Source organism: Trichosurus vulpecula, chromosome 3, assembly GCF_011100635.1.
Source record: "Trichosurus vulpecula isolate mTriVul1 chromosome 3, mTriVul1.pri, whole genome shotgun sequence".
NCBI classification, from domain to species: domain Eukaryota; kingdom Metazoa; phylum Chordata; class Mammalia; order Diprotodontia; family Phalangeridae; genus Trichosurus; species Trichosurus vulpecula.
The window spans coordinates 438823479-438838294 of record NC_050575.1 but is presented as its reverse complement, the minus strand read 5'-3'; positions in this window follow the sequence as shown (position 1 = coordinate 438838294).

The following is a 14816-nucleotide window of genomic DNA, read 5'->3' as shown; positions in this document are numbered from 1 at the left end:
ACACATACACATACAATCGTATATACCACATATGTGTGTAGGTATGTATGTGTGTATAGACAACAAAATATCTGATTCACAAAGTGCTTATATTCTAATGGGAGAAAAAAGAGTACACATAAAAATAGAGAGTATGAATATAAAGTTAAATACAATATAAATGGGGTATAGGACCCTATTATAGTAGTTGGAAGGATAAGAAAAAGCTTAATGAAGAAAATGGCACATGAGCTTTGTCTTAAGGGCAGAGAAGGGACTCTATGGGGTGGAAGTGAGGATAGAGAGCATCCCAAGCTTTGTGAATGGCCCATTGAAAACAACAAAGGCTAATTTGGCTGGATCACAGGGTTTAGGAAAGGTAGTAGTGTCCAATGAGGTTAGACAGGACATACCAATGATGTTTAGGCCTTTAACACATCATAGTGAAGGAGAGAGAGGGAGGAAGGGAGGGAGGGAGGGAGGGAGGGAGGGGGAGGGAGAGAGAGAGAGAGAGAGAGAGAGAGAGAGAGAGAGAGAGAGAGAGAGCGAGAGCATGCTAGCCTTGAGCCAGGAAGATAAGTCCAGCTTCTGACACATACTGGTTGTGATATCCTGGGCAAGTCACTTAACTTCTTTCTGCTCTAGGCAACAATCTTTAAGTTTTAGAGAAGGTGTTGATATGCATTAGTAGGAAACACCCATGGAATAACAAAAGCACAGATTGTTCTATACAAGACAACTGAGATAAGAAAAAAATGAGTCTTTGCTTTCAAAGAATTTATATTCTACTGGGAGAAAAACATGTATGCATATAAAGCAAACATACAACATATGTGTTCTTTGTGGACAAGGTCCATGTTTTTTTCCCTCTTTTTGCATCCTCATGGCTTAGCAAAGTGCCTGGCACTAAGAACTTAAGAAATATTTGTTGACTGACTGATTGGCTACTATAAACTAACATCCCGATTGATGAGGCACAAAGTTCTGAGTGCAATCAATACATCAGCAAAGCATAAATTTCTAATAAAGAGGGTCTCAGTCTCCTCATAAATAGCTAAGACCCTGAAGGTGGGCTTCCAGATCATTTTTATAGACAAAAGGGGGTGTGGCAACAATAAAAATAGCATCATAATAGGAGAAAACAATAAGATTGATTATAAGGCCTGGAGCATCATAGATGGGGAAAAATAAATAATATGCTTAGCTGGAGATTGGGTGTGTTGGGCTAGGATCCAGCCTCCTTCCATTTTGTCACTGATTGATTGTATGTACCTTCAAGATTAGTCAGTGGTACATGGAGAGGAAACCAGGCTTCTTCAAAGGAGAGAACTAACAAACCAGACTTCCTTAATGGACAGCAAGTGGGACAGAGATAACAGATTTCCTTGACATAAGAATAGAGTGTTGATTTCACAGAAAAACTAAAATTCTAAACTTAACTCAGAGGCAATAAAACATGACTTAGGCATTAAGAGAAATCTTACTGGTATTGCAGAATAAAATCCTTTATGAAGTAGAATCAATCTGATTTTTTCCCCAGTAATTTGGTTTTAAAATTACTAACTATTGGAAGGAAAAAGAGGCTTCACTTGAGCTGAACCTTAAATATAGGTAGGAATTTTAAGGGATGGAGATTAAGAGGCAGAACATTCTAGGCATGGGGAACATGCCAGTACAAGGGTACAGAAGCACAATGCAGGATATATGGTGTGGGGAAGGGCAAGCAAAAGCTTTGGCTCAAACACAGTGTGCCTAAGTGGGTAGTAATAGGTAATCTTCTGAAAAGGGTAGGTTGGAGCCAGATTGTGAAGAGCTGTGAATGTCAAGCAGAGGAGTTTGTATTATATCCCAAATGCAAGAGAGTCACTGAAGAGGAACTGAGGATGGGAGAAACTCAACCTGCAAATCAGATGATTTGGAGAGGAGGGGGTGTGGAGAGAGGAGGAAGGGGCACAGCAACTCATATAGCAAGCTTACTAAGTTGTGGAGGAGTTAAGGAAGTACTTACACCAGCAAAACCTCCGATCTTTGAATTATTGATATTAAAAATAGAGAGGAACAAAATGCTTCTGTTTTACTAGGAGCAGGAGACAGCACACATTCTGATAAACAGATGGCAAGAGCTGAGAAGGAGAATGTAGATCTCATCAGTGTGCTTCCATGCCTTTGTGTGGTCTGTCCACCCCCCCCTCCATACTTGGTGTGCTCTCTTCTCATGTCTGCCTCTTAGAATCTTTAGTTTCTTTCAAAGAAATCTGTCCGTATCCACACCTTGCTCCCTTCTCTTGTCCCATCCTCCCCTAAAAGATGACACATTTTGCATTTGCCTGTCTCTATATGTGCTGCTCTCCCCCACATCCCCAACACAATGAATCCCCTTAAGGTCAGGGGCTGTTTCACTTTTGTCTTTGTATTTCCAGTCTCACACAGTCTGTGTTATCTCTATACCTATTTGTGATCTATTTATGTATCTATCTGTCTGTCTGCCTTTATGTCTATTGATGTGCCTGTATAGTCAGAACTTAATAACTATTTTTGTGAATAAGCGGATGAAGAACACGAGTCTGTTATTTTATCTGCAATTGAATATCAAATTTCTGCATTTTATCCATCATGTAGTGATGACCAAATATTTCCTGAGGGCCTAAAGTGTTCACAATATTAAGCTGAGAGCTGTGGGGGATACAGAAGTCAACAAAACATGGTCCTTGTCTTCTGCAGTTTTACAATCCATCTGGAAACTATGAACAATTAATAAACATGGTAAGAGACAAATGGATATCCATAGTTCAATGGCTCTCTGACCTTTGTGCCTTCTACTCCAAGGATACACACACGCACAGACACACACACACACACAGAGTTTTATAGATGGTTTCAAGATGGTGATTCTTAACATCTTCTCTCCTTTTTACTACTTCTGTAGGAGCAGAAGAAAGGACTAAGGACCACTGGGAATTTTCCTTTGTTTCGTGGGTTACCACTGACAAAGCATTCATTACTGCATGCTCAGCATCCTGTTGATGACCCTCTCCATCCAGTGCTAGGTTGGTCCTCAGAAAGCAAAAAGAGTTTGTTACCAAACACAGATTTGAAGCGTTTTTAGCACGACTGGACTTGTCAGAGCTTGTTCTCTGCTGCTTTAATATTTGAGAACCCAGTGTTCCCTCCATACAAAAGACAAAGGATCAGAGTGAGTAGACACTAGAGAGGGGGAAGCTTCCCTGGTTTCATTGTTGGGCTGCTCAGAAATAGTTTGCTGAGAGGATGAGAATGGAAGATAAGCCCCATGGCAGAAAGGTGTAATGGAGGGAGCTTTGGGCCAGGAGTCAGGAGACCTGGGTTCTATCTAGTCCAAACTCTTCCACAAAAGGGAGAAAGCAGGAAGCAGTGAAAAGAACCATCAGGCTTTAAGTGATAGGGCATATTTTCAAATCCCAATGCTATTTTTCTTATCCGTATGACTTTGAACAAATCATAGGGCTATAGATTAAGAGTAAAAGGGGACCCGGAAAGATATTCAGTCTAACCTCCACATTTTACAGGAGGAAATTGAGACCCAGAGAAATGAAGTAATTTGTTCAAGGTCACATAGCCAAAAGTGTTAAAACTTTTCTGGGCCTCGATTTTCTCTTCTGTGAAATAAAGGGCTAGATTAGAAAAAGTCTAAGATTTCCTCCCAGCTCTGAAAATTCATGGTCCTATCATAAGATTTTATGAAGTGATAGAACAAAGGGTGCAGGGCATTCCAAAAACAAGAAGGTAAAAGTAAATAAAAGAAACATTCTCGTGCTGACAGCCTTTTGTTTTGTTTTCGCTGTCATCACTGTCCTTCTTCCTATTATCTTTACTGTCATTGGCATTATGCCTATCATCATGTCTAAAATTTGTGTGGTACTTTAAAATACTCAGAGTTATACATACACACGTGTGCATTTGTGTGTGTGTGTGTGTGTGTGTGTACTTTAAAATACTCAGAGTTATACATACACACGTGTGCATTTGTGTGTGTGTGTGTGTGTGTGTGTGTGAAAATTTAGTTCAAATGCATTAGGTGACAGTATCTCCATTTTGCAGATAAGGAGACTGAGGCTGATACAGTTTAAATGACTTTGCCCAAGTTCACAGAGCTAATGAATGTCTGAACGCTGGCGTTCCTGTCTCGAAACCCATCACAGTATCTACTATCCTAAATCTCAAAAGATTTGAGGGGAAGTGATCTGAGAATAACAGTTGTCCTATAACACATTCTACTGTATTATAATCTGTATGCATAGAGGCTTCCTGAAGACATTAACATTCTGTGTCATTTTGGTTGCAGGGAATCTGTTTAGGGAACATTTGCAGTTATAGGCTTCACTATCTCTTAGATCTGGGCTTCATGTTTTGACCCAAAGCACACCAGGGTGAATTATTGGTTCTGAAGAGGCCAGACCTAAGAACTCTGCACCTAGCACTAGGGTCCAGAAGCACAGGAACAGAATACTTATACTGCTTACTTCATGCAGCCCCTAACTTCCTTCAAAACATAGCTCATGTTATCACCTATATTAGAGCTTTTTAATTTTTTTCCTCTTTGCCCAGCCTTTACCATTCAAAAAATAGGGCTCTGTCCCATTGAAATTCTCTTAATTTATAGGTATGCTATGTTTACTTATCTCAATATATGTTGTGTGTCTAGAGTAGGAACATAAGCTTCCCAACGGCAAAGTCCTGTTTCATTTTGGTCTTTGTTCTCCCAGCTCTTGCCATGTTGTTCAGTAGCCTAAAATGTTCATATTTAAAGTCAATCCTATTACTCTAACATTCCCAAAGTGCTTTGAGTATATTAGTTCACTGGACAAGTCTCTCAAACTAGGTTGCTTCACAGGGGCTTGACTCCCCAACAGTGACCTTCAAATCTTCTATCTGATTGATCATCAACCAATAAACATTTATCAAGTGGCAACTGTGCATGATCCAAGTTAATTTCCAATGTGTCATGCTCAGAATCAAGTCCTCTGGAAGCTATCATGTTGGAAAAAAAACTTTGATAAGTAAAGCATTTAGATAACAATTCTGATACCCCTGTCATCAGATCTACTGATGTACCCCTTAGTACTGATGTACTAAGAACCCCTGGGTCTTACCATCTCATCCAATTCTGCCCCCTTGGGACTTCTAGGGGTTTCTAAGCACCCTGCATTTGACCACTCTTTGATATATTTTCCTCCCAAATTTAGAGGTGAGCTCCTTGGGAACAGGAACCATGTCGCTTTTCCTATTTGTATTCCTAATATTAAGCATAAGGTTTGACATAGTGATTAATAAATGCTTTTATATTCATTAGTTCATTCAGTTTTTGAAATGGCTATTCACCCCAGGGGTAGTTACATTCTAATAGGCAAGAAAGCCTTGATCCAAATGAATTAATTTCTATTGACAGAATTACAGGCATTGTGATGGGCCATTGGGGGAAATGTTTGTCCTAGGGAATGGGGTGGGGGGGGGAAGTGTTAAGACAGTAGAAGAGGGCTGGCTTTATTGTTAAGAAGAGCTACCTTTGAATCCTGCTTCATAAGCTTATTAGATATATAAACCAGAACCAGTCACTTAACCTCTCTGTGCCTCAATTTCCTTATCTGCAAAATGAATTTAATCATAGGGACTAGGTTACTTGATCTCTGAGTACTAGATAAGTCTTTAGGATGGTAAGTTGGTATTTGTTGGTGGTGGTGGTGGTGGTAGTGGACCTTCATTCTCCAAAAACATCAAAGACATCATGAGTGTGATATCTTAATTTGAGCATGGATTGGTAAATTACAGAATTCCAAAGTAGATGTAGATCTTCAGTTCTAGAGGGAGGCCTCATAATTACCGTACTCTGATGAAATAATGCTTCCGGTTGGTTTTTGCCTGTTTCTTTGTTTTTCCATTGGTTGAAATGCCTGACACTATCCTAAGTGCTAAGCATACAAAAGTCTGACCCCACTGAGTTTACGTTCTGTTCATTTTGTCACTTTGGAGAAATGACTTCTCCTCGGGCCTCAGTCTCTTATTTGACCAGTGAGCAGTTAATTCTCCCCTGTGGGCCATAGTTTTTTGTCCATCCAATGCACAAACTGGAGCACAAAATGCCCAATTTTTTTGTTAGGGCTGAGGTTTCCTCTTCTCTCTAATGGGCAGATGAGGATCGAGTGCAATGAATGCTAAAGTCTCCATTTAGCTCTAGCTTCTAGAATTCTCTGGGAGGGCTGAGCCCTGGGATCCATTTTCTCTGCCACTCCTAGTTGGCCAGTTTTCCTCTCCTCTTTTCTCCCAGCTAACAGCTCAGCCCTCCCTTCTTCTTTCCCCCTGAGCATGAGTCTGTAATAGGGATAGCCATTTAATAAATGCTGTTATTAAAAAAGATAGGCAAGGATAAGCCTTCCCCTTGCTTCAGGCTCCTCTCTGAGTTGCCATCTGTTGAGACGTGGAAGTATATGTTTATTAAACTTTATTTGTTTTAGTCTTTGAGCATTATTTTACCAAACACATTCTGCAGCCGCTCCATGGCTGGAATTGATGAGGAGGAAAGCACAGTGGCTCTCACTTTGTATTCTTAAATGTTTCCCTCCTTACCAGTGCCCCCTCCATCAGTCCCTAGGTTGTCATTCCAAGACTCCTTTGTCAATATGTTAGAAGTCATCAAAGATGCCTCCGTGTTACCAATTTGCCCCCAGATACAAAGGCTGAAACCAGAACACGCATTTGAATGAAAAAAAAATTACCTTTTGGCCTACAATCGAATTTCTGATTTCCAGATTTTCCCCCAGTGGCCCTTTCTGAAAAGTTAAGCGCCCTTCTGCTTTGGGGAGAGTAGGCTTTTCTTTTCAGTGTTATTATTTTAGCATACATCACATCTTTGAAAAGGAAAAGAGGAAAGCAATGCATGTCTCCATTATGTGCAAGTAATGCCCTGATCCTTCCCCTAGAATTACCAGCCATAAAAAGAGATAGGGATTGATTTGGGAGTTTTTGAAGATGGCTTTAGGTTTCTTCACAACCTGGCTGCCTCCCCCTCCCTGACCCTCACCCCCACCCCGAAGCACACATTAGTCTATACAGACAATCACTCTCAGAACGAAAAAGAAATCAAGAAACCCTCTGAGCATAGAAAGCCTTCTGCCCTAACTCTTCACCTGATCTGTTCACATAGCACAGTTTTCAATACACCAACAGAAACAAGGAAGTGTGTTCTAGTGGATAGAGTCATAAGGCTTTCACAATCTGAGCCTGTCTACCCAGGCTTATCAGCTATCTAGCCAACCTCCCTCATTTGAGAGATAAAGAAGGTAAGGCTCATGAACATTATTGGTGTTGTGTTTGTCCTTCATCTTCGAAGAGGACCATGGCATCAGGGAAATGATGAAGTGACTTACCCTGACTTGGTGAACACCACACAAGGAGTTAAGTAGAAAACAGGATTTGAACCCATGTCCTCTTTCCACTCTCCTGCCTTACTGCTGTTCAGTCACTCTCTGTTCTAGTCATGTCCTTTCTGTTGTTCAGCATGTACAAACATTGCACCTCCTCACTTCTGTCTTTGCACACACTTTCTCCCCTCCCCAAGACTAGAAGGCACTCACACCTCCGCCCCTGCATGTAAAATCCCAAATTTCCTTCACAGCTTATCTCAAGGGCTGCCACTTATAAGAGGCCCAGTGTTAAGGCCCCTCTCACCTCTATTACTTAATTATGTAACTTGTCTATAATTTATATTTACGTAAATGGGTTTTTGTCTTTCTCCTGACCTCCAATGTCATACTTCTACTGCCTTTCAGACATCTCAAACTGAATGGCCAGGAAGCATCTGAAACTCAGTATGTCCAAAACAGAACACTTTATCTTTTCCCCTAAACCCTTCTGTCCTTCTATGTTCCCTACCACTGTAGAGGTTCACAACCATCTGCCCAGTTCTCAGGTTTCCACCTATAACAACTCCTCAGTATCTGCTCCTCCCCATATCCAAGATGTTGCCAATACTTCACCTTAGCAGCATCTTTTGAATATACCCCCTTCTCTGCTCTGACACTGCCACAGCCAGCCCTTGTCACCCCATATGTGCGGGTTTTTACAATAGCCTGCTGGTGGCTCTGCCTGCCTCAGGTCTCCCCCACTTCCAGTCCATTGTCCATTCAGCCACTACAGCTGCAACATGGGTCTGATCATGTCAATAAACTCCCGTGGCTTCCTAGAGAAAATACAAAATCTTCTGTTTGGCGTTCGACACCCTTTGTAACCTTTCCCCCCTACTTTTCAGGTCTTCTTACACCTTACTCTTTGACCCAGTAACACTGGCTTCCTGACTGTCAAAGAAGACACTCTATCTCTGGCTCTTCGAATTTTCACTGGCTGCCCCTCCCTCTCGGTCTGGAATGCTCTCTCTCCTCTGCTCTGACTACTGACCTCCAGGGCTTCCTTTATGTTCCTGCTGCAGGAAGCCTTGCCCAACCCTCTTAATTCCAGTCCTCTCTCTCTTCTAATTGTTTTGTATTTATCCTTCATATAACTGGCTTGGTATATATTTGTTCACACACTGTATGCCCTATTAAATTGTAAACCCCTTGAGAGCAGGGACTATCTTTTGTCTCTCTTTGTATCCTCAGCACTTAGCACAGTGCCTGGCACATAGTAGGGAGTTAACAAATGTTTATTGAATTGAATTATCAGCAGTGCCTACCATAATACCTGGCACATAGTAGATGATTAATAAATTGTTGAATGAATGGGCTTGGAGAGAGAGAGAATGATAGGATGCAAGAAGTAGAACTGAAAGGCACCTTACACTCCATGCAGGCCTACTCTGCTACAGAAAGAGAAACTGAGGCCAAGAGAAAGTAAATATCCCATTAAGGTTGTAATTGGGCTCGATAAAATAGTCAGAATTTACATAGAGGTTTAGAACACAGGTTCTGGATGCAGAATATTGACATTCAAACCTAACTCTTCTACTTACTGCCTGTGTTTCAGTAGTCAAGTCACACATCGATCTGGGGCTATTTCCCCTGCTGTATGATGTAAGGGGTGGACTAGATGGCCTATTCCAACTTTAGATCTATGACCCTCTGCCTCCAAATGCATTCCTCTTTCCACCGCGCGATGCCATATTCCCAGTCCTACCTCTGAAACATGTCAGCTGTGTGGTCATGTGATAAGCATTTAACATCAATTTAGTAACTTCAATAAAGTCCAGCGCCTGAAATAGTCAAGCAGAAGAAAAGTTTGGACCTAACAACTTCTTTGTTCTCTGAGGAAACTCAGAGAATACCTCTTCCTATGTCAACAAGCCCAGATGGGGCTGACTTAAGAACATTCTTTCCTCCATTCATGGTCATTAAGGATAAGACCTTTAACCAAAACACTGTTTGGAATAATGGGACTTTTCCTTATCTCAGTATTTTATGGACATATACTCTGCTATGGTATGTTAATGGTAAAGAAAATACCGATGTTCCGGATCATAATTTCAATGGACATTTTGTCGACTCTCTGACCTTATTGTATTTACAACCTATCTAATTAAGAAATTCCTTTCCTATACATCATTAAACATACATGGAGATCATAAATTTTGAGTGACACAGACATGCTGAGTTGGGACCATCCTGAAATGCATTTAAGCCTTCTCATTCTTTTGTTCAGACACTCAGAACTTATATTCTGGCTCCTCGTACGTACAAAGTATGCTATCTTTGCTAGCTTTAGGGGAATAAACAATATGAATCTCTGTATCACCCAGCTTGTTTGCCTCCTTTAACCAAACTTTCAGGTAGACACATGAGAAAGTCATTTCATCTCAAATTGTCCCAGACATTCTAAGGTTATAAGATACAGACAAGACGTTGATTTGAACCTGTGGAGAGATTTTCCACACAAGGGAGTTCTCCATGTTAATAACACCACAAAATGTAAGACAGAGAGGCAGAGAGATGGAGAGAAGGAGAGAGAGAGAGAGAGAGAGAGAGAGAGAGAGAGAGAGAGAGAGAGAGAGAGAGAGAGAGAGAGAGAGAGCATATCATTCTCCCTAATTGTCTAAAAGTAACAACACCAACAAATTTGATTTAATTCTTCAGGAGCACCATCTCCAACTCCAATATAACAACTTAGTTACTAGGACATCCAGTGTCCAAGATCCTGACAAGGAGAAGTCAAAATCAGCAGAATTGGCCAATACAACTATATATGATAACCCCAAATCTATACAATTCAGCTAGCCTTGAAACTTGTGATTTAGCACAAGTGCAGTCAAAAGATTATCTGTTGATCTTACAGCCATCTTGCCATATTCAGAGAGTTTCTCCCTTCCTATCCTTGACACTAACCCCTACTGATCATGCCACAACTGCATATGGCAGGAGATTAAGAATTATATAGGGGATTAAGAATTCTGATACAGCACTTTCATGAAGGTATAAATCTCAGCTTCTGAATGTTTACCATTCTAAATATTTTCTTTCTGTTCATACACTGATCTCTGAAAAGAGGGAAATGTGTGGTGTTTTCCTGTAATGGATGAAAATCAATAAGTGCCATGAGGCAAATTTAGGGGACAGCTGAGAAATAGCACTTTCCTGGGACCCTCGCTACCTAACCAGAGGGCTGGAAAGGAAGATTTTTGTTGTTATGTTTGTCCTTCATTCTTGAAGCGAATGAAGGACAAACACAACCTGTGAGTAGTCTTTCCTCTCCTCTCCTCTCCTCTGCTCCTACAAATCCCCCCACCCAGGTTTACTCTCCTTCCTTCCTCAATGAGTTTGATACCTGACTTATAAACGTTCTTTCATTCCCAACAGTTGAGGACTTCAGCATACATATTGATTCTCCCTCAGATGCCTTCACCACTTAGCTCCTCCATTGTGTTGGTAACCAAAAATGGGCTCCTTAGCACTTAGTCAACAAGTGCCCTTGACTAGTTCAGCTTTTTCCCCTGAACTGAATGTTGTTTGTATGTTGGACTGGAGTAAGCTTGTCGGCCCCTTCACCTTACTTCCCTTGCTTAAGCTGATCAAAAGAACCTGTGCTTTCCCGGTCAACCCCTTCACCTTGCTTAAGCAGATTGAAAGAACCTGTGCTTTCCCCGGTGTACCTTACACCCCCGCAGAAGCTGGATGGTTAAAAACAGCTCCTGTTGGAGCCAGAGGCTGCTACAGGCCACAGCCACAGCCGAAGCTGAAGCAGGAGCTGCCAGTAGCAGAGCTGACCTACGGGAGGAAGCTGAAGAAGGACTTGAGGCCAGTGGGTAATCTTTTTACCATAGAGGGGGAAGCATGATTTTGTTTTACACCATCATGCTTCTCTGTAGCCTCCTGGTTACTCTTGTAAGGCGTACTTATTGGGCCTGGAAGCTTTTGATCAATATATCAAAATGGGGATGCTGGTTCATGGGTTGGTTACTGTGGAGCCTAAATATATGCTTTGATTCTTCTGCCTCCTACTTTGAGAGTTTCTTATATCCAGCGGTTCCGAACCTTTCAGACGTATATATGATCCTCTTTGAAATTATAAACTCTGCCCTCCTAATACATCCATGTACTGAGCTTCCATGAGCTACCTCTTCACTCCCTCTAAACACACACGAAAATGGCCTTTGATCTTGCCATCACCTCTTAGTACACCACCTCTATGCCCAAGAATCATGAAACTTCCTTATTCTCTCATAATCTATTGACTTCAACTCCCCTGTCTTCATTTACAAAGCTCTGCTCTTCATCCTATGACAAGTAATATTTAATAAGGGGGGAAATAAGACACAATACTCTGAGCATGGTTTATTTAACAGTGTTAAAATAAATAAAGAAGGGTTTATTAACAGTGATACGTATAGCTTTATAAAGTGTGCTCAGTCCCCTCAATTAGGTCAGTAACCAGGATGGGAAAATTCCTCTTCATTAAGACTAAGGAAAGAAGGAGTTCCGGGTAGTTGGGGAATGTCACAACTGGCTACAGCTGGGAAAGGTGGATTGGCCTTCAAGTGTGGATAATCATGCCTCTCTGACATTTAGGGGATGTTAATTGCTAGGTCGCATAACAGATAGTGCCAGACCTGAAAGAAGACTCATCTTCCTCAGTTCAAATCTGGCCTCAGACACTAGCTGTGTGACCCTGGGCAAGTTGTTTAACCACGTGTGCCTCAGTTGCTCATTGGTAATGTGAGCCAGAAAAGAAAATGTTGAATCCCTCAGTATCTTTGCCAAAAAAATGGGGCCACAAAGAATGGCACAAGACAAAAAACTGAACAGCAATAACAGTAAAAATTACCTTATAGGCCTCAACTGCCTATACTCATCTTGACTAGAAAACCAGAACTCACTCAAACAGAATCACTGAGTTAGCTAACCTCTTGGAGGAGATCAAATCAACCCTAATTTTATTCCCTGGAGGCCAGGAACAATCACATCATTCAAAAGTCCATTTAATTCACTCTGTGAGAGATCACTTTTTAATTATTTATTTATTTTTGGAGGGGCAAGGCAGGGCAATTGGGGTTAAGTGACTTGCCCAAGGTCACACAGCCAGTGTGTCAAGTGTCTGAGGCTGGATTTGAACTCAGGTCCTCCTAATTCCAGGGCCCGTGCTCTACTCACTGTGCCACTTAGCTGCCCAATCACTTTTTTTTTTAACCTTAACTGAGAAATGTGGTTTGGCAAAATGGGGAATAGGATTGATTCCAGAGTAGAATCAATTATTAAATGATACAGCATGATTTTAACTTTCTCATCACAATAACTTCCAATTCCTTGATCCCCTCAATTCTCTCCCAGGCCAGGCCATCTCCCCGCCACCAGTTACTCTCTTCTCCCCACCTTGACTCTTTAGTGAACCAATTCAACTAGACCCTGTTCACCTCTCCTGAATTTCTAGGCCCCTTATCTAATCATTGATTTTGCCCAGCCAAGCATCAGCCTTGGATCACTCCCACCATTCATTGCCTTCACTCCTACACATGTATTGTGAAAGTGGAGAAAATTACACAACTGCTCAGACTATATCCACTACAAATTTGTATCACATATCTTCATCTGGGTCCTCACTGCTGCTAGGCAATCCTACAGAACCTCCTTTATCTACTCACTATCCCACTCTCCACAGTGGCACTTCTGTACCCTGTCATCTTACCTCAAATCTCCCATGGTTCCACTTCTCCATTCACTCACCTGAGAACCTTGTCACACATTTACAGGAAAACAAAAACAAAAACGAGGCCAGTTCACCTTGAATTCTTGCTTCTTTTTCTTCCTCGTCCCTTATCATTCTCCTTTAACCCCTCTGCTTGTTCAGGTGATTCTATCCTGTCTCCTCCTACAAATCTCCCCTTCTGTCATCTCCACTCTTTCATTTATTTTCAATCAACCTCTTTCAAACAGGCCCATGTTTCCCACATGCTAAAAGAAAAAAAAAGCCCTCTTGAGCTTTCTATCCTTGCTAACCAACTCTTCATATCTCTTCTGTCCCTTTTAAAATCCTTGAAAAGGCTATCTACACTAGGCCTTCACTTTCTCTTCCCTCACTCTCCTCTCAATCCTTTAAAGTCTGGCATCTGACCTTCTCATTCCACTGAAACTGCTTTTTCCTGAGTTCCTAATGATCTCTTACCTGCCACATCCAATGGCCTTTACTCAATCTCCATTTGCCTTGACCTATCTGCAGCCTTTGGCACTGTTGGAAACACTTTCCTTCTCGATACTATCTCTACCAGGTTCTGAGGAAAAGCCCTCCTTTCTATCTGATCATTCTTTCTCCATGTCATTTGCTGGATCCTCCCTCATAACACACCCACCAACCATGGCTATCCCTCAGTGTTTTGTCGGGGCCTTCTTCTCTTCTCCCTCTATACTACTTCACTTGGTGATCTCATCAGCTCCCATGGATGTATTGACCATCTCTATACTGATGATTCTCAAATCTACCTTTGCTGCCCCAGTGTCTCTGCTGACCCCCACTCTTGCATCTCCAACGGCCTTTCAGACATCTCAAACTAGACGTCCAGTAGACATCTGGAACTCAATACATCCAAAACAGAACTCATTATCTTGGCTCTTGCTAAGATCTGTTGATTTTCCTGTGTGATAGTTTTCAAATATACCCCTTCTCTCCTCTGACATTGCCATCAACCTAGTGCAGACCCTCATCATCTCACACCTTCTGCAGAAAGTCTTCCTAACCCTTCTTAATTCCATTGTTTTCCTCCTATTAATTATTTCCCACTTATTCTATGTATAATTTGCATGCTGTGTGTGTTTCCAATTTCAACATGAATGGTTTCCTTTGTAGTCATCTTTTACTTTATGCCCTTAAAACCATGAGAACATGCTCATAGGCTTCACCATCCTCCAGAGGGATTCATGAGGAAGAAAACAAGCATTTCTTAAGTGCATACTATGTGCTAGGCTCTATGCTGAGCACTTTGCAAACATCTCATTTGTACACACACACACACACACACACACACACACACACACACACACACACGCACACGCATGCACACACATGCACACATGGTTAATAACTCATGAACTAACGGTGTTACTATTTCCATGTTACAGATAAAGAAACTGAGAGTCAAAGTTCAAGACTAGGATGAAAGCAAGTTCAAGGAGTTGCACTGGGCAGAATTTGATCCCAGGTCTCTGCTCACTCCCAGTCTGTCTGGGAGTGGGTCATATCACCACTGGTCTTTTCCCTTTCTATTCTCCCCAGTCTTTTTATTGAGTTGCTTCCTCAACAGGTGCCATGCTCAGGGATTATTCTGTCTTGTCAACCCTCACTCTGTTCCACCCCTCCCTCTAAGGAGACTAGCTCCATCCACAGCCCCCTCC